General features: G+C 42.4%; 1 protein-coding gene across 4 annotated transcripts in view; it reads left to right on the top strand.

Annotated features, from left to right (window-relative positions):
- Window positions 1-21,061, top strand: part of AOPEP (aminopeptidase O (putative)) — a 368,640-nt gene that overhangs the window by 30,372 nt on the left and 317,207 nt on the right. For all 4 annotated transcript variants that reach the window (XM_034773788.1, XM_034773786.1, XM_034773787.1 and 1 more), the window contains exon 4: window positions 5,404-5,514. The gene's annotated coding sequence lies outside the window, so the exon portion shown is untranslated. The remainder of the gene's footprint in view (window positions 1-5,403; window positions 5,515-21,061) is intronic.

The raw sequence follows: 21,061 nt of genomic DNA, 5'->3' as shown, positions 1-21,061 counted from the left end.
ATTGGAAAGAGTCCAGCGGAGGGCAACAAAAATGATTAGGGTTCTGAGCACATGACTTATGAGGAGAGGCTGAGGGAACTGGGATTGTTTAGTCTCCAGAAGAGAAGAATGAGGGGGGATTTGATAGCAGCCTTCAACTACCTGAAGGGGGGTTCCAAAGAGGATGGAGCTCGGCTGTTCTCAGTGGTGGCAGATGACAGAACAAGGAGCAATAGTCTCAAGTTGCAGTGGGGGAGGTCCAGGTTGGATATTAGGAAACACTATTTCACTAGGAGGATGGTGAAGCACTGGAATGCGTTACCTAGGGAGGTGGTGAAGTCTCCTTCCTTGGAGGTTTTTAAGGCCCGGCTTGACAAAGCCCTGGCTGGGATGATTTAGTTGGGAATTGGTCCTGCTTTGAGCAGGGGGTTGCACTAGATGACCTCTTGAGGTCCCTTCCAACCCTGATATTCTATGATTCTATGACTACATGTGTACCCTGTTGTGATGGGGTATACAAACCCCACACTGGGCAGCAAGCAGTTGAGCTGCTTTGGGCTCAGCTAGCCTGGCGCCATCACACTTGCAAAAGAAGCAGACTGGAAGAGGAGTTGAAAAGAAGCAGAAGAGCATCCTTGTGAACAGACCAGGGAAGAGAAAAGACTTCTAGCTTGCAGCTCCTGTGTTTTGTTTATGGACTATCCAGGAAGGGGAGAGACTTGGGACTGACGTGGCCAGAGGGCCAAGACACAAGAGGAGGCACCTGCCTCCCCGAGAGAGAGAGCTACCATGCCATGCCTGGCTGTGAAGAGATGCCAAGTGGTGAGCTGACCCCCTTCACAGCCTCCTCGGGTAGATTATGAATTTTGGACAATAGCTGAGTGGTAGGAAGTGGCCCAGGAAAGGCAGCCTTAATGTGGTCCTGGGTGTCAGACCCTTATGTCACCTTCATGGGGCCCAGTGCAATGGGAGGGCCCAGGTTCTCCCACCAAAAACCCACTCTGCAGGTTGAAGGGCCTAAGCCCTGACTGCTAGGCAATGCTCCCCAGGAGCAAAGACTATCACACTTGTACACCATATTTGCCTTGCATTTATCTAGACTAGGAATAAAAGTATGATGTTAGTACTTGACTAGTTTAGTACATGTTAAAGGTAGGGTGCCTTGTCTAGACTAGACTTTTAAAACATGTTAGTTAGCAAGTGGCAGCTAATGTGTGGTAACATCACAACTTAAAGCCAAATTTAGGAAAGGACCACACCATGCAAAGCACTGGAATTAAAGTAGCAGGATTCAGTTACAATCCAACATAGAGTGGAAAAATACTGACAAATCTAATACACCTCTACCTTGATATAATGCTGTCCTCGGGAGCCAAAAAATCTTACCGCGTTATAGGTGAAACCACTTTATATTGAACTTGCTTTGATCTACCGGAGTGCACAGCCCCCCCCCCCCCCGGAGCACTGCTTTACCGCGTTCTATCTGAATTCATGTTATATCGGGTCGCGTTATATCGAGGTAGCGGTGTACTTCTGAAGGATTTTCGTATTCTAATATGGTAAATTAGACTCCTACTGCACCACGTCTAATAATTTGAAGTAATGTTAGATAGTAATTTGGGGCTTTGAATCTTTTAGATACGTAGTTCTGTAGATTTCATTTATTTGACTGTTTACATTTGCCTGTACTAAATATTTAAAATAGCCTTAAAGTGTGTGTATGTTTGCCGGGGTGAGGGGAAAGTTAGTTTGGTATATAAAAGTTAGAAGGAGAATTAAACCTTAAAATAGGAAAGATGGGAACCTTATTTACCAAAAGTTACAATATAATAGTGAAAGAGAGTGAAGGCCAGAAAACTTACAACTGGTAAATGGGAATGGAACAGTAAGCAACTTGTACAAGCATCCTCAATGAATGAAATAAATAGTTTTCACCACTCTGCTCTATAGCCTGTTTTATTTGTATCACATAAAATCTTTCCTTTTTCCTTTTCCTTTTTTATTGATTTCTTTCTGATACTGGAACAGCTCAGTATAATAAATTGCAAAGCTGTTTGATGACTATGCTAGGTTCAAATCAAAATGTTAGTCCTTACTTTTATTTGTGAGTGGAATTGTGTCATGTTAACATTTGTTATGGTTGACTGCACTACAGAGGGGAAAAGTGTTGTAAATTTTGATGCAGTGCAGCTGTACAAACCGTTATGTAAGTGTCAGATTTTAATTGGCTGGCTGTGTGCTTTTTTCTCTAGATCTATCTGAATGTTAGTAAATCATGTGGTGGTGGCATATGGTACAGTGAGGATAAATTGTGAGTGTATATATAAACACCCATATGGTAAATTTATATCTATCAATATTGTTCTTAGTTACAGTATATATCTTTATACTGTAAATAAGAGAGTACAATGGGTCAACAGGTTTTATCACATGCACACTTAGTGTATAATATATACCAAATCACCTCAAGACATGTCACTTTTTGGTGTCTATATGTCACAATGGATTATTTACTGGTCTTTCATCTCTGTAGATCTAGGACCAAGTACAGCTCTGAACTGGGTAGAAATCCAATAAAAGATCGTGTTTAGTCCAGGATTGAATTTGGCCCATAATCTCAAATTTTGTTTTTGTTAGCTCATAAATGAAGATTAGCTTGGTGGTCTCCTCACTGTCTGCGGTGGGTCTTTGTCTGCATCATACACGAGGAAAGAAGGCAATGTGGCCATACTTTCTCATTAGATCTCAAATGCAAGAAGAGTCCCAGCTTGAAAATTAAGTCATCTGAATGTACAGTCCTAATATGTGAATCCAGGGATGAAATAAACACAAGAATATCCTTGATGTACAGATAATCTGGTGAGAAATCCAATGAAGGCCAGTGAGATTCCTGGAAGAAATAACAGAGCTCCTATTTAACATCATAATGGACTTCTCAAGAGTCATTGTCCTGAGAGATCTGAACATCCACATAGCCTACATATCTAACAACATCATTCGCTATTTCCTACTTACCATATATTTTTCTCAAGTTTTCTTCAGCATCACCCACAAAACTGAACACACACCAGAGCTCATCTTTGGCATTAGATCAGGTAGAGTGGACAACAATCTGTCCCCTTGCAGAGACCATCACCTTCTCATGATAAAGATTAAATGAATCAATCATTTCCATTTCAGTGAATGAAGCTTCTAGAAAATGTCCGGAAGAAGTTGACAAACTAGCAGAACACGACAACCAACTACTGACTGAAGCCATTGATTGCTCCTCAAAACCCCTTCCCTCATACCATTTCTGTAAATTACTGGGATTTTTCTGATGAACTCTACCTAGTGAAGCAAAAAACCAGCTGAATGAAGTGCGTATGGGGCAAGATCCACTTGGCAACCCGTGAAATTCTCAAGATGCAACTTCACATTGTGGCAACACAACTCTTTCGTCATCGCAAAACTTAGCATTTCTCCCTCTGGTGTTGGGACCTGGAGAAAATCAGTCCTATAAGGAGTTTTAATTTTTAAAGTTGCCTTATTTATGGAGCAGGCCCTAGGATTGGCCTAGAGGTTTCTTTAAACAAACAGACAAATTTCCTAAGTCCCACTGGAGTACTTCCTTTCAGGGCCAGCTCAAGGCACCAGTGTAGCAAGCAGGTGCCTGGGGCGGCCAATGAAGAGGGGGGTGGCACATTCGGTGGCAAATTCAGCAGTGGGGCTGTCACTCCCTCTCGGAGCGAAGGACCTGCTGCCGAATTGCCGCCAATCGCAATCGTGGCTTTTTGTGTGTGTGTATGCGCGCTTGGGACGACAAGGACACTAGAACCGGCCCTGCTTCCTCTTATGCTGCTACCAATCGCCAGCAACACACTCTAACCCACACTGTGTTGGGAACCCACGTCCCCTCCCCCAACAGAAATAAACACAAGATTTCCCTTATAGAGAAAAACAACTCTTTACCTGGGAGGAGCCTTTTCCCCTTGTTGCACACAGCTCTTTTGCAGCTTGCTTCTCATCCCTCCTCTACCCTCTCTCTCCTAACTGGGATCAGTTTTTTAGAGATCACGTGTTTGACTCTGGTGACCATAATTAACCTGAGGTAACTTCTTTCTGTTCATAGGAAAAGGGCTTTAAGACTGATATTCCTGCCTTCAACCACCCTTTTAGATCTGTCAGGTCTGACTTTGTCACAATATATACTCAGCAGCCATAAAGAAAGCTAAAAGGACATATGACACAACTGAATCCTTTGTGTACCTCTCAAACACAACTGCACCAGCTTGCTAAAGGTGAGCCAGAAGTGTTTCATGCATCTCTAAAACTGACCCACTGTCCTTCTTGAGAAGTGAAGTCCACTGAGAAACACCTAGTCCCCTTGATAACTGAGATAACCTGTGCCTCCCTCAAAAAGGCAAACTGTCAGTTATTCCAATGAATGCAGTACTCAGACCTTGGAGAAGCCAACCCTTAAAACAGCCTCACTGAATGCCACCCACTCTCCAATCCCAATTTCTTTGGTAAAGTTATTGAGATCCCAAGCTCCAGCAATATCTGTCAAAAATTCTATATATATATCACAGTCATGTTTCAGACCCGGCAGTGACACCAAAATGGCCCTGAGGAATACTGCCCATTGTTCATGGCACTAAGGGACTACCTTCTTCTGCTCTAAAGCAACAAATCAGATTCTTTGTTGATATTGCTAGATCTCTCTGCATCCTTCAAAACCATGGATCATATATGGTACTGATGACAAACAAACAAGATCTTATCTGAGAATGGCTTAGCACTGTGTAGGATGCACCTGTTCTCCTCCAGAGAGTTGTGATGGGCACCTGTTCCTTGTCAAAATTCTTAAATAGACAAATTAGTACCATCATGCACTTCTGCATAACTGACAGTCCCTTCTCCAGAAGCCCAGGACTGGAACAGCTGAGATGATGTGAATTACAAATGAGCCACATTGCCAAAGCTGTTATTGGCTCAAACAGACTGTGTAGTATCTGCTGGCACTGTACCCATGCCATGTTCTAAATCACTCTCATTAACTAAAACTCACCCACACAATCTTTAGCAAGAAAACACGTGATTTGTAAAATACATACAGATGACTATTCGTGCTAATAGATTTATTGTTGTTAAAGGAAGAAATTTATGTCACCTTTTTAAATTGTTACAGTCACACAGTATATAATTTAGGATAAATCTTTAAAGCCCATATACAATAATCCATCAGTGCTATGGTCTTTTAAAATGTGTATAAAATAAAAAATGTTGAAATTATTTATGAATGGAGCTACTAGTAAAGATTTGGCAAGGTTCACTTCATAAATAATCTGATAAATCATGGAAACAATGAATTACATTTGTACCAGTCAGAAGTGAACTACTTAAATTAGACTTAATGTAATAATGTTATTTCTTTTCTTTCAGATGGATATAATTAAATATACAGATAGAAGTATGGGATTGGACGACAGCATTACTTTATACTGTTGGTAGAACCCTTTGAAGAAAAGAAATATTCAGTATAAATAGATAAAGGTTAGAAATCAAACAGTTACACTTAATTGATGTAATTCTTGTAAATTTAATGTAATTCTAGGAAAGCTTCACAAGAATAATACATTTATACACTTGTTTGCATGTATATTACCTCTGTGGAGATAATTAACACATCATAAGAGTTTGAGGTATTAGGACAAAACCTAGACCTTGTAAATTCAAGGACAATTATCTTTAAGCATTTTCAGCATCTAATAATTTAGGAATTACAGTCTGTTAATCCGGGGATTCTGAATGAATTATATGTATATTATGTAATATGCCTTTTTTGTTGTTCCTGTCAACACCTTTGGAAAAAGTGTTATTTTTTGGTAGTGTGACTTTTATCAGTAAATAGTGAATAATTTGAATCCCCATTAATAAGTCTTTTCTGAGATGTTAAGGTTCCACATGATGGAATTTCTATTTTTGATATTCCATGTGTTCTGAAGGAGATCAGACTAGATTATCATAATAGTCCTTTCTGGCCTTAAAGTCTATGATTCCACAAGATATATGCTAAATCAGGGCATTACACACTAGTGAAAGAAATGTTACACTTTGGAGGCTTTTTTTTTTTTTTTTACACTAATCTTAGGTGTTCTTACTCTTTTTAATCCACTTTGGAGTTCAAGGGAGTGAGGGAATGATTACATGGAACAGTCAGACAGAATGAAAGGGATGTATAGTAAAGACTTTGTGAGCTTCTTCCAATGCACAATTCTGCCAATTGTAAAAGCTTATGGCAGAGTCCTCACAGTCAGTTCAAAATGCTGCTTCAAGTTTAAAAAATAAATAAATAAATAAATAAATAAAGGAAACTGCATTATTTGTTAAGAAATGTACACACACTTCCAGCTCTGAGGCCCACAGGGTATATATCTGACTATCTAGGTTCATATATGGGACCAATTAGCATAATATCTGAGCATTTCATAAGTATTTCAAAACTAAACTAACCATCTCGCTTGATCTTCCCCTTCCCAGCCTGTAGGAGTAAATAGCTGTATTCTATTGGTGTGTGTGGATGTGTATGGCAAATTTATTGAGGAAAAGCTAAGCCAATGCAATAGGCTTTGCATTTAGTTCTCAATGCAGTGAGATTAGTGGTCATTCTTATCTTTTCTGGGAGTGGGTTCTATAGTCTATGTTCAGCTTCTTTGCAAGTTATGATTCCTGAGAATCAATTTTTATACTCTGAGGGCAGGTACCTCCACCATTTTTGGGGTGAATTTTTCAAAGTGCTTCACTCTCCCTACCAGCATCACTTTCAAGTTACCTTACATTGTTTCAAACCGCTCTCGAGTCCGATGTTTATATTATTTAGGCACTGAGAAAATTGAAAGATAATGTTTTCTAGAGCTAAAGGAATTGTAGTGATTCTTGCGTAATCCACATATTGTTCACACTTCAGACCGTGTTGTCCCACCAGCTCTCTTGATGGCTTCTTGTAGATGTTGAGTAAGATGATGTAAAAGGTTGAGCTTTGTGGGACTCTGTAGGGTGAGAGCTCTGGAGGAGGAGGAACAGTTGCCCATAAGGACTTAATTTTGGTCTGAGAGAAATGACTTGAGCCATTACAGAGGATTTCTCTTCACCCATGGGACCAGGAGTATTTGGTGATCAATGAAATCAAATGCTACAGAGATGCATCCAGCAGGATGAGATGGCTCTATGGTCTGTTGTCTATGGACAGGAAGAGGCCATCTGGCAAAACAACCACAGCTGTCTTGCTACTGTGTTCTCTGCTGAGACAGTTCCAAGAAACTGGCATCTGACGGGTGACTATGAGGACTGTTTTTTGCCAGCTTCTTGATTAGCTTGCTTAGAAAAGGAAAGCTGAGTAGTAGGTGGTAGGTTGAGACATCTCTCAAGCTGCTGAATGAAGATTTCTGCACTATTGTTCAGACTGTTGTGTGCTTCAGGGTTGATGACATATTTCTTTGAAGGATATAGAGCTGGGAAATTCACAACCTCAAAAGGATTTCCATTCACAGCCACCTTCTCATAATTATGCAGCCCAAGCTACTTTAGCATAATTTGCCAGACTACATAGTTGAGGGCAACTACACCTGTATTTCCCTTCAGTGGACCAGCAAGGGTACCCACTCACAGGCTTCGGTCTCCCCTGTCTGTCATCTCTCTTAGGTGGAGACCAGGGTACTTCCAGGCTGAACAATTCCCTGCTTTCACTGTGTTATTCCCAACAAAATACGCTCTGCCTAAGCAGGCCCATTTCACTTTATCTTCAGAGACTGCTTCTCTGAAATGCCCTAGCGTACTTTACAACTGGGGCAATTATTACAAATTTACAACTGGGACAAGTATCTTCAGAGACTGCTTGCAGCTTACTTAATTGCCCCACTTGTAACTGCCCCAGCATAATTGCCCAGTTGTAAATTACTACACAGTTCTTTCTAAGCAAGCATATTTTATTCTTAAGGTAAAAGCACTACAGAGGAACAATAAAAGAGCCTACCTGCATGCTAATAAGCTTACCAGAGATCATCCCCTCCAACATGGGCTCTGGAAGGAGCACTCCTTCAAAACCCCATCCAGGGTTTTCCTGTGATTTGAAGTTCATCACACCCTTTGCTTAGAACAAGAAACTCTTATGTGTTTTAGTAGGCCAAAGTCCTTCCAACCCTTCCCTAAGGACTAGGATTCTCTGTGGATCAGCAGTCCTGTCTGTTTGCTGGATCAGAACAAAAACTTTGAGTCAGTTCACCACCAGGTTATTTATCCCAACATCCTGTCTTTGTCTGCAGCTCTCTAGAGAACTTTTTAAGAGATCAGGAATAGGTAATCAGCCAGGCAATGGGTCCCCTCCCTAGGGTGAAGGCCTGATAACTAAAAATTTGTATTAGGATGCCCCCTCCTGTAGAGAAGTTATATACAATCTCACAATAACACATAACATTTTCATTTTTATACAATGGACCTCAAGGCATTAAACTTAATTCGGCAAGGATTAATTTGATTCAATGATGTTTATTCAGAGCATTGCATATCTGTCATACAAAGTACTCTCTAGATCAGGGGTCGGCAGCCTCTGGCACACGGCTCGCTAGGGTAAGCACCCTGGTGGGCCGGGCCAGTTTATTTACCTGCTGACGCAGCAGGTTTGGCCAATCGTGACCCCCACTGGCCGCGGTTCGCTGTCCCAGGCCAATAGGGCCGGCGGGAAGCAGTGCAGGCGAGGGATGTGTTGGGCCCCGGCTTCCTGCCACCTCTATTGGCCTGGGATGGCGAACCGCGGCCAGTTGGGGGCTGCGATCGGCCGAACCTGCCGCGTCAGCAGGTAAATAAACTGGCCCGGCCCGCCAGGGTGCTTACCCTGGGGAGCCGCGTGCCAGCGGTTGCCGATCCCTGCTCTAGATCCCCCTACATGCTAATTATTCAGTTCTGATCTGCAATACTTTTTCTGTTCCTGGGCCTAAACAGTGTACAGTACAGTACATTTTGATAAGTGGCTAGGTCACTTGCTTTTAATATTTGTTAGTGATGGAACACTTGATACTATAAACACTCATAGTTCTAAAGGAAATTATTAAATTAACTATATATATATTTACATTATTTGTGTATAATGGGTATTAATCTGCCTCTCTTCAAAAAGGGCACTAAAGCCAAATGTAGCAACTATAGAGGTATTATGCTGTTGGTCCCGGAGAAAGCCTTCACTTCCATGTTTCATAGATTCCAAGGCCAGAAGGGACCATTGTGATCATCCAGTCTGACCTCCTGTATACACAGGCCAGAGAATTTCCCCAAAATAATTGCTAGAGCATATCTTTTAGAAAAACATCCAATCTTGATTTAAAAATTGCCAGTGATGGAGGATCCACCATGAATCCTTGGTAAATTGTTCAAATGGTTAATTACCCTCACAGTTAAAATTTACACATCATTTCCAGTCTGAATTTGTCTAGCTTCAACTTCAAGCCATCAACTTTCTCTGCTAGACTGAAGAGTCCACTATCAAATATTTGTACTTTGTTCCCAGAATAGGTACTTGTAGACTGTAATCAAGTCACCCCATAATATTCTCTTTGTTAAGATAAATAGATTGAGCTCCTTGAGTCTAACTCATAAGGTATGTTTTCTAATCCTTTAATCTTTATCATGGCTCTTCCTTCAACTCCCTCCAATTTATCAACGTTCTTCTTGAATTGTGGACACCAGAAATGGACATAGTATTCCAGTAGCGGTCACACCAGTGCCAAATACAGAGGTAAAATAACCTGTCTACTTCTACTTGAGATTCCCATTTATGCATCCTAGGATCACATTTTAAAATAAATATAAAAATAAATAAATAAATTTGCCTTTCTGACCACAGAATTGCACTGGAAGCTCATGTTCTGCTGATTCTCCACCACCCCCAAATCTTTTTTCGAGTCACTGCTTCCCAGGATAGAATCCCTCATTGTATAGCCTACATACTTTGTTCCTAGCTGCATGCTTTCATGTTTAGATATATTAAAATGCTGCACCCAGCTTACTGGCTGATCCAGATCGCTCTGTATCACTGACCTGTGCTCTTCATTATTTACTACTCCCATAATTTTTGTGTAATCTGCAAACTTTATCTGTGATGATTTAATGTTTTCTTCCAGGTCATTGACAAAAATGTTAAATACTGCCAAAAAACTGATTCCTCAGGGACCCCATTAGAAGCACACCTAGTCAATGATGATTTCCTGTTTACAATAACATTTGGACACCTATCAGTTAGGCATCTTTTAATCCATTTACTGTGTGCCATGTTACTTTTATATGTTCTATTTTTTTTAATCAAAATGTTGTGTGGTATCAAGCCAAACACCTTCCAGAAGTCTATTTTATTAGCACCATTACCTTTATCAACCAAACTTGTAATCTTATAAAATAGATACCATGTTATTTTGAAAGGATCTATTTTGCATAAACCCATGTTCATTGGCATTAATTATGATTCTCCTTTAATTTTTTATGAATCATCTCCAGTATCAGCTGCTCTATTATCTTGTTTGGGATTGATATCAGACTGACAGGCATATATTTACCGAGGCCATCTCCTTTACCCCTTTCAAATATTGGCAGAACATTAGCTTTCTTCCAGTCATCTGGAACTTCCCCAATGTTCCAAGACGGTGAGCTGAGCAGGCTCCATGCTTGCCGTGGTATGCTGTCTGCACAGGTAGCCCAGGTAAAAAGGCGCGAATCGATTGTCTGCCGTTGCTCTGATGGAGGGGGAGGGACCTGACGACATGTACCCAGAATCCCCCGCGACACTGTTTTGCATCATCAGGCATTGGGATCTCAACCAAGAATTCCAATGGGCGGCAGAGACTGTGGGAACTGTGGGGTAGCTACCCACAGTGCAACACTCCGGAAGTCGACTCTAGCCTCGGTACTGTGGACGCGGTCCACCGACTTCATGCACTTAGAGCATTTTATGTGGGGACACACACAACCGACTGTATAAAACCGATATCTATAAAACCGGCTTCTATAAATTCGACCTAATTTCGTAGTGTAGACATACCCTAAGTCTCAATAGCATATCTGCTTGCACCTCCAATCCAAGAATCTTTTCCTCCAGGAGCAGCCACCCACTTGTACTACGTGCACAGGCAGTCCCTTCTGGGTTCGGGCAGGAAAGAAAACGATGCACTTTGTGGCAAAGGCCAGGATACTGTGTGTGGCTTTAGACTTGATTGTTCCACCCTTGACCAGATCTTTACCTTGAGATAGCTTTTCAAGAAGATGAAGGAATTTAATAAACTGGAGCAGGGCTTTGTATAGACTTCCATCAGGCTTTTGATTCAGTGCATCGAGCTTGTTTGTGGACTACGATGAGGCAACTTGGTATCCCTGAGCTCAAGCAGAAATAAGCGTCTCACTGCAGCTTAGTGTCGATCTCCAAGAGAGGGGAAGGGTTTAGGACACATCCCTGTCCTTGGCATCTCTCATTGGCCAGCTTACATGGCTCACCACCTAGCACATGTAGTTTTGTGGATTGCATCATAAGGAGTGCCTAATTCAGGCTTTGTGGATTGCAGTGTTGTTCCTGTGATTTTTCTGGGTGCCTAAAATTAGGTATCGCAACATTCAGCATCACAACACCTATGTTCCTTTGTGGAGCTGGGTTGACAGAACTAATGAAAATCAACAACTTGCCAATTAGAAGCATCCCTAGGCAGCTGAGAGTGAAGTGATAACTCCGGAAACGAACGAAAGTGCATTGCGGTGAAGGGATGGAATGCGTGTGCCAGCAGATAATGAGTGATTGTTTGCTCCTAGGGTTTCCATTGGTTGTCAAAGTGAGTGAGTGAATGAAACATTCAATTAATGATTTGGAGAGGTTTTCATTTTTTCTATCCTACCCTTGTTTCAGTGAGTTTTGGCTATCTCACATAGCAACATTAGGGCCCTGTCTTGATGGGCAAAAAGGAGGGTGTGTTTCTCCATCCTGTTATCTTAACATGATTGAAAAGACTCATCAAAACAGAGCCTGGTAGTGATAGATGAATTATTCTCAAACTCCAGATCACCATGAGTTGTTCCTGTTCATTTTGTTTGTCTCCAGACTCCCATTGGAGGGGATTTAATTAGCCATTTACAATCAGTCCTCTGATGCCCGATGTGCCCCATCACCCAATGTGACAAGTCCTGCAGCATTTCCTTTGGAACTCTGTGGGAATCCATGTCACCTGCTGAAGTGCTATGGGTTTGAAGGAAAGGATTCTGGAGAACATCTGGGAAAAATTAATTCCAAATGACTGAACTTGAGGTCATTTAGTTAGAACAGCTTCCTCTCAGGGTGAAATGTAAACACTGTAGGAAGTACTAGTGTGCAGAACTGCTAAGTGTACATTGTTGACCATATTTTCGCCTGGTGTGAATTGGCACAGCTCCACTGAAGTTGACAGAGCTTCACCAGTTTACATCAGTAGAAAATTTGGCCTTAGGACTTTCTGTGAATGCCAACGAGGCAGCACAAACTTCAAAAAAGATTTCAGCATGATGTGAAGGCCACCTTAATTTTTTTCAGTAGCTGATCTATAAAGAGCAGTAAACTGCATGAAGTGCAGAGACAGCTGTGGGAAGCCTTATTGAAGTACACACACTGTAGATGCACACAGTGCAGTAGCTGTCATTTAACTGGAATGGTTCCAGAGAATATAAAGCAGTGATATTTTTGAGAGATATCATGATAGCTGCTTGGATTTTTCAGTACATGCATTTTTTCTTTCTAACCATTTTGAGAACAAAACCTTTGGTATGTAAGGTATGGAGTGTTGTTTGCAGTTAGGACTCCTAACTCTAAGGCCAATGTTCTGATGCTGGCTTGCAGCATCAACTTGGGCAAATCACTAAACCTTTCTTTGCCTCTTGGGGTCATGTAGCAATTTTTGTTGTCAGAAGGGGGTCACGGTGCAGTGAAGTTTGAGAACCCCTGCGTGAGTTACAAACATCCAGCACACTGCATCTGCGCTGCTGGTTGGCACCTGGCATCTGGTCTGAGGTCCCTCCCAACCCAGCAGGGATTCTAGCGAAACAAACTCCATCCACCACTCACAGCACAGGCCCGGACAGCTGTGGGGCTGGGGCTGAACCTGAATAGGACAGAATTTGGGGGAGGGATGTGAGCATGCCTGTGGGTGGGGTTCTGTGGAGCATCGTAGGTGGGTTGATAAGGTCATCAAGAGGCGCCCGCATGGCTGGCTTGAGCAGGTAGGAAGCAGTCGCTAGCATCAGGTAAACAAGCACAGCAGCTCTGCTCTTGGGGCTTCCGCCAGGCACGTCCCGGTCCTGCCTGCAGTGAGAGGCCCTAGGATGGAAAGCAGGAGGTTTGGGCAAAGACACCGTTGCCCTCTGCCCCCAGCCAGCACCTGCTGCTCGCTCCTCTGTGTGCCCCAGCCTGGCTCACTTCCCCTTCTCTGTGTGGTCCCTCCCCCGCCCAGCTCACCCCCAGCCTGTCTCCCTTCTCTGTGCACCCTCCAGCCTGGCTTGTTTCTCCCTGCCCCTTCTTGGTGCCCCCCTCCAGTCCCCACCCCAGTGCACACTCCCTCGCCCCATCTGGCCCCTGTGCCCCCAGTGCCACTGCTCTGCTCCACCCCTTTCCTGTGCCCCATCCTGCCCAGCTCCTCCGCTCTTTCTCTGTGTCCCCTGCCCAGTCCAGGCTCCCCCGGCACCTCCGCCTTGCCCCTGTCCTGCGTTCTTCCAGCCTGGTTCCATTCTGGGCTCCCCGCCCTGTGCCCCCAGTCCTGCTTCTCCTGGCCACCCCCACCTACGACTTGTGCTCCTGCCTGATCCACCCCCTAGTTCAGAGGTCCCCAAACTTTTCACAGTTGTGCTCCCCCTTACTCCTGTCTGTGCCCTACTGGGAGTTAGGGCCAGGAGCGGGGCCATGGCTCCTGGGGGGAGGGAGGGTCATGGACAGGGATAAGGAACCTGAGGTAGGGGCTGAGTCTGGGGCCAGGAGCAGGGCCAGGAGCAAAGCTGTGGCCAGGGCTGAGACTGGGTTTAAGGCTGGGGGTGGGGCCAGAACAGAGCTGGGGCCGTAGGGGAGCTTGGTGGTGCTCTCTCCCTGCCCCTTGTGGGGGCTGGCCTGGTACCTGCAGTGCCCTCTCAAATGTTCCTCCATGTCCTCTACAGTTTGGGGATCACTCTCTAGTGCAAAAAATGGTCAACTTGCTCCTAATATGGTGGCTTTTATGAGGCAGAAATGTGATTTTTTTTCTTTGTTTTTCTAAATTGTCATGTACAACATTTTGGATGAAATGAAATGTGCAGTTGCTTCTGTGCTACTTTTAGGCACCTAAAGTCAAAGTATTTTTAATTAAGATACTGTAAATTCTTTTAAAAGGTGTTACTGGTTTGTATATTGTAAATGCCATATGCTTTCCAAAGCAAGATCACTTGGGAGGATTACATTTTTTATTAAAATAGCAGTACATTGGAAACGTCTGTGCTTTTGAATCCTATTAATTCTTGCTTTATTACTTTCTATTTTGTACTTGGAAAACATATCCTTTATATTGCTCTGAAAGGATATATGGATACCATCAATTATTATGCTCTGATGAGAGTCTATGGAGAAATAAGAAATATGCTTTGGTTTGGAAGGATTTTGTATAATCTTTGTCTTGCCTTCTATATCGGTTAAGATAGTTTGTTTCAAAAACAGTGACAAGTGTCTCTTCTTGCTTGTACATGTGACTATAGCTGGTATAATCCAAAGTGGGTTTGGTTTTCCTATGGCATTTGCCCACACAAAGTGGAACACATTAGTTCCCCAAAAATGTGATCCATCTGAGGGAAACCATTGCTGGTACAGGATATATCAGTAGCTGCACCAGAAAACAGGAATAAAAGATTGCCAAGCCCGAGGGATTCTTATAATGTACAATACTGACAAATATTTTAGGAGAGATTCACAAAAGCTGTTGAATAATAAAGATTTAAATATTTATACATATCCATGTAGTTAAAATTTACATACATTTTAACTCGGATCCTTTAGTTCTGGTTGTATATAAAAATAATTGTGAATTTCTAGGAAATTGTCTTTCTTATCTAGATTAGTGAATAAAAGACCATATCCTTTTAAAAAGTATAAGTTGTCACTTCTTTCTTTTAACATCTTGCTAAAGAAAATGCCTACTAAAATAAATCCAGGCAGGTTTTTGGATTTCTGGTTTCTGAAGTGTAAATTTTTATGGGATAAACTTTAAAAAACTTGTATCTTGATTTACGGCAATATTCTCCCTTTCTAGTCCATATTGTAGACCTTTACTGTGAATTCTATGTATAAAATGAGTACAGAACTCCTACTGTATTACTGGAATTTGTGTGTAATATGAGTTTGGGAAATTCAGCAGAGATCCCTAGTGTGATTTGGGGAGATTTTGCCCTTGGATTGGTTGTTATTATCTAGTAAACATAACAGGTGGTTTCTTCATCTATAGTACAATGACCTATTTCTAAGTTATCCTGTGTGTTCCTTTGGCTTCACTAGTCTTCATTTTAGAGCTTTTTACAATAATTAGAATGGATAAGCCAACCACAAGGTTAGCCACACAAACTCCATTGGCGTCAGTGGGAGTTGTATGTCTAAATCCCTGATAGGCTTTGAAAATCTCAACCATGTAGTTCATGAAACATGTTTATGAATTAACTTAGAATCATAAAAACATCCATACAGACAATATTTTCCTCTAATCATACTAGATAGCAAATAAACATCTAGAGATCTACTTGGATATGAACTGTTATAATTTTCAGTGGGTCAAGGTAGCTACCAAGTAGAAAATGTCATTAAAGGGTGCTTATTCACTAAAACTCCCACAATATTTTTATTATAGTCACCTTTTTGGGGGAGAGTGGGATATTACTATTTAATATCATAGCTAGGAAATATACATTGAAACTAAAGACTGTATAAAAATTAATGACAGGTTTCAGAGTAGCAGTCGTGTTAGTCTGTATCCACAAAAAGAAGAACAGGAGTGCCACAAGTACTCCTGTTCTTCTTTTTATAAAAATTAACAACTTCAAACTAAACCTGAATACTTCAAGCATCTTGCTGATCTAGGTACTTATGTAGCCATTATCACTATGGAATCTGAGTTAATTTCTGTAACTCAAATGTAGTGGCCTAAAAGTAGAAAGTACTTGTATGTATTATACAAAACCAGTGGTTTTCAAACTTTTTTTTCTGGGGACCCAGTTGAAGAAAATTGTTGATGCCCGCCACCCAACAGAGCTAGGGATGAGGGGCTTGGGTTGTGGAAGGGGCTCAGGGCTGGGGCAGAGGCTTGAGGTGCGGGGGTGAGGGCTGCGGGGTGGGGCTGGGAATGAGGGGTTCAGGGTATTGGAGGGGGCTCAGGGCTGAGGCAGAGGTTTGGGGTGCGGGAAGGGATCAGGGCTCTGGGCTGGGGGGTGCAGGCTCTGGGGTGGAGCCGGGGATGAGGGGTTTGGGGTTCAGGAAGGGGTTCTGGCTTTGGGGGGGAGTGGGTTCAGGGCTGGGGCAGGGGATTGGGGTGCAGGGTTGGTGCGCGGATTTATCTCCGGTGGCTCCCAGTCAGCGGCACAGCCGGGTTGCAGAGGGAGGTTTCCTGCCTGTACTGGCACCGCAAACTGCGCTGTGCACCGGAAGCGGCCAGCAGTAGGTCCGGCTCCTAGGTGGAGGCGTGCAAGTGGCTTCACGCGACTCTCGCCCGCAGGCACTGCATCTCCCCCCCCAGTTCCGATTGGCTGGATCCCAGCCAATGAGAGTGTGGAGCCGGTGCAGCGCTGTGTAGTACTGTGGCCCCCTGTGTAGAAGCCAGACCTGCTGCTGGCCACTTCCTGGGTGAAGCCCAGTGTCGGAAAAGGTAGGCACTAACCTGCCTTAGCTGGGCAGCACCACCAATGGGACTTTTAACGTTCTGGTTGGCGGTGCTGACCAGAGCAAGGTGACCCAGTGCCTTACATGCCATGACCCAGTAGTGGGTCGCAACCCACGGTTTGAAAACACTGTTATACACTGTAATGGATCAAATCTTAATTGCTTTAGTAAGTCTATGCATTTGAAATGTGGCATTAATTGCAAGAGTAATGACCAAAATTTGGTTTAAAGACTAAGATTCTGTGATCTTGGCAAAACATTTGGGTAGATTCCTTCCCCACCTCCCAAACAAGGTAGCCTTGTCTGTAATTATGTACACACGTGATTTTTTTTCAAAATTTTTAGAAACAAAAATATCAAAGGACATAAGGGGGAAGGAAGTGTTTCTTGTGTTTGCCTTCCCTGACATTCCCCCCCCCAACCATAGCACTTGAAGCAGCAGTACACTCTTGCCTCTGTTGCTCCTGCACTGTATGAAGATGATCCCAACATGCACCCCTGTAACTTCATGTATATATCTTTTCACTAGAGCCATAAAAGAGAGCAGCTAATGATTTTTTTGCCCCTTTCATGAGGCTTTGAGCTGATGGTGTCCAGCAACAAAAGTCTTTCAGTAGCATTTTTTTTCTCCCCAAAGGTTTTATTGTTGAAATCAAGAGTGAACCACTTGTAACAAAGGAAACAAAAAGGTTTTATTAGCTCAGGCTACAACCCAGGCCTTTGTATGGCAGAGGAATTCTGCTTCCTCAGAAACCTCTTGTCTAACAGGGAGCTATTTTTTAGTGGGGGAGGGTGGGAGAGAGTGGTTATAGCAACTGCTATTATGAAGGCTACATGTGTTTCTCTTCTTAACCCCATGCTTTCAGTTGCTTAATATGTTCTAAAACTATGTTTGGGGCTGTGATTTTACAGACTTAGTTTATTTTCCCCAAGTGAATTACTCTTTATAAATTTCAGAGTGGTAGCCGTGTTAGTCTGTATCAGCAAAAACAACAAGGAGTCCTTGTGGCACCTTAGAGACTAACCAATTTATTTGGACATAAGCTTTCGTGGGCTAAAACCCACTTCATCGGATGCATGGAGTGAAAAATACAGTAAGCAGTATAAATATTACAGCACATGAAAAGATGGGAGTTGCCTTACCAAGTGGGGAGTCAGTGCTAACAAGGCCAATTCAATTAAGGTGGAAGTGGCCTATTCTCAACAGTTGACAAGAGGGGGTGAATATCAAGAGAGGGAAAAGTACAAAAAGTAAAAAACTTCAAAAACAGACTTCAACGAGAAACTGCAGAACTGGAATTAATTTGCAAACTGGATACCATCAAATTAGGCCTGAATAAAGACTGGGAGTGAATGGGTCGCTACAAAAAGTAATTTTCCCTCTGCTGATACTCGCACCTTCTTGTCAACTGTTGGAAATGGGCAATGTCCACCTTGATTGCATTGGCCTTGTTAGCACTACAAAAGTACTTTGTACAGCGCTTGCTGCGCTGGTGCCTGGAGCCGCCGCTGCTCTAAGGTGCCACAAGGACTCATTGTTTTTTCTTTATAAATTGGACCAATAAATGGAAAAGTCAGTTATCTTTAAAGAGGGCAGATGGGATGGAACTGAGTTCTCCCCTATATATAATATAGTATGTATGTATCCCCCCTCCAAATCAAAACAAACTGAAAAAAAAAAACCCCGTAAACCAACAACAAAGCCCCTAAAGTGCATGCAGTCTTGTGGAAAGGGATCTGGGGGTTATTGATCATAGGCTAAATATGAGTCAACAGTGTAACACTGTTGCAAAAAAAAAAGGGGGGGGGCAAACATCATTCTGCGGTGTATTAGCAGGAATGTTGTAAGCCAGACACAAGAAGTAATTCTTCCCCTCTACTCCACACTGATAAGACTGCAACTGGAGTACTGTGTCCCGTTCTGCGTGCCACATTTCAGGAAAGATGTGGACAACTTGGAGAGAGTCCAGAGGAGAGCAACAAAAATGATTAAAGGTCTAGAAAACATGACCTTTGAGGAAAGATTGAAAAAATTGGGTTTGTTTAGTCTGGAGATGAGAAGAGAAGACTGAGAGGGGGACATAACAGTTTTCAAGTACATAAAAGGTTGTTACAAGGCAGAGGGAGAAAAATTGTTCTCATTAACCTCTGAGGCCAGGACAAGAAGCAATGGGCTTAAATTGCAGCAAGGGTGATTTAGGTTGGACATTAGGAAAAACTTCTTAACTGGCAGCGTAGTTAAGCACTCACCCCCAGTCATGGCTCTTCTCCTGGCCCCAGCTCCGACTCCAGCTCCACCCCTGGCCATGGCTCTGCTCCTGGCTCCACCCCCAGCCTTGGCCCCCGGCCGCCACTCCGCTCCTGGCTCTAGACGTACCCCCAGCCTTGGCCCCTTTACCTCTGTCTGTGCCTCCCCCTGGGAGCCACAGCTCCCGGCCCTGGCTCCGGTGAGGGGAGGAGGGCAACCGTGGGGATCACTGCATTAAAGGGACACTTAACATTCTAAAACTACTGCTGTTATGGGGCTTTATATTCCAGGACTCTAGTGTTAGTCCAAGAGGAGCAGCTAATGAAGGCTGAGGTGTATCTCTACAAGCACCTACATAGGTTTGTTGTTTTCCTTTTACTGGATGAATGTCCTGCCAAGACGACTACTAAAAAAAATTATCCCTATCAAAAGAATATCTAGTGAAAATAGGGAACTATTTGAAACAACAAATACATACTGCATACATAGACCACCGATATACAATTTAAATACTTACAACACCTTCTTCATTTTATGTTTAAATGTTGTTAAAATGCACTGTGGCACAAAGAGCGACCATTTCTTAGGGGTTAGAGAATTATTGGTTCTGCTGTTGACTTTCTGTATGATCTTCAGCAAGTTGCTTCATCTCTCTGTGCCTCACTTTTTCAGTGGTCTAATACTTTTCAGCAGTGGTTCTCAGACATGGTACTAAGAATACTTCCAAGTGGTCCACAGGCTGCTTCTGTGAGAACTTCAGGGTGTGATGTTTCTGGGAGCTGTATCTGAGCACTAGATTCCATGGATTTCCAAAAGCCTTTTGACCAACAAAACTTAAATGCAAACGTAAAACAATCACCACATTTTTGCACCCATAAAAGACTGCTTTAAAATTGCAGAATGACAGAGCCATGTAGTTGAAAGCAATAAGGGGAAATTTGGCAATGATAAATGTAAAGTTCCTACATCCGGGGAAAGGAAATGAACAACCAGGGTACAAAATGAGTGGGAAGAGGGTATAACAAAGCAGTCATAGCCATCACACTAAAGCCAGTTTAATTTTCATTTTGTCTCCCTAATACTGTCCATTTTCATGAAGTGAATGCTATAGTGGTCAGAGGGAAAGGTATTGAATTGGACTTTAGTGAGGAAGTGGTGGACCACAAGAGCTTGTCTTTCTTAAGAGTTGTCTACAATAAGAAAATATTTCAGATCTATTGCTTTAGTTTAGAGTACCTACCTCATAGCCATCTGTTTGGCTTAATTAGAAATTCTAGGGCTTCTAGTTTTACACATTTTCAGTGTTTACTTTTGGCTATATTTGAATTGTACTTGTGCAGATATAAGCAAAAAAAAGTTGTTTAGAAAGTAAATAAACCAAAAGATGAAAAACTTGCTCATTTTTTTTACAAAAAAATTTCACATGCTGCGTACCCAAACAAAACCACTTACAACTTGCTTTGTGCATGTCCAAAAAGTGAACCACAGAGAACGTGAAATATAGACTAATTTATAGCAAATAGTGAGAACTGGATCTGGGTTCTGTTGAAAGTCTGTTTTTTTTTTTGTATTGTTTTAGCATCTAGGAGCTTACAATCTAAGTAGGGTTTTTAAATAAACTATACCACTTTCTGGTTGCTTGTTTGTTTTCCCTCTTCCCAGTGTTTGCCTGTTAAATTCAAATTTTGGAAAATTACGTTGTGTTGATCATGGGTTTTCTGAAATTAATGCCAAAACTCCCACTGAATTCATAGGGCCAGAATTTCACTTCAGATTTCTAATTGATAACTGGCAAGTGCTTGGAGCTGCTCTTATGAAGATTGGTATAAAAACATAATGCATTATAAATGTTGTCCTCTGTTATACAATGCATCAGTGCCTTCTCTGTAATTAATACACAGGATTATCTAAATTCTCAG

The sequence above is a fragment of the Trachemys scripta genome, chromosome 6, assembly GCF_013100865.1.
Source record: "Trachemys scripta elegans isolate TJP31775 chromosome 6, CAS_Tse_1.0, whole genome shotgun sequence".
Taxonomy (NCBI): Eukaryota; Metazoa; Chordata; order Testudines; family Emydidae; genus Trachemys; species Trachemys scripta.
The sequence above is the reverse complement of the archived record's forward strand: the minus strand, read 5'-3'. Positions and strand labels throughout refer to the sequence as shown.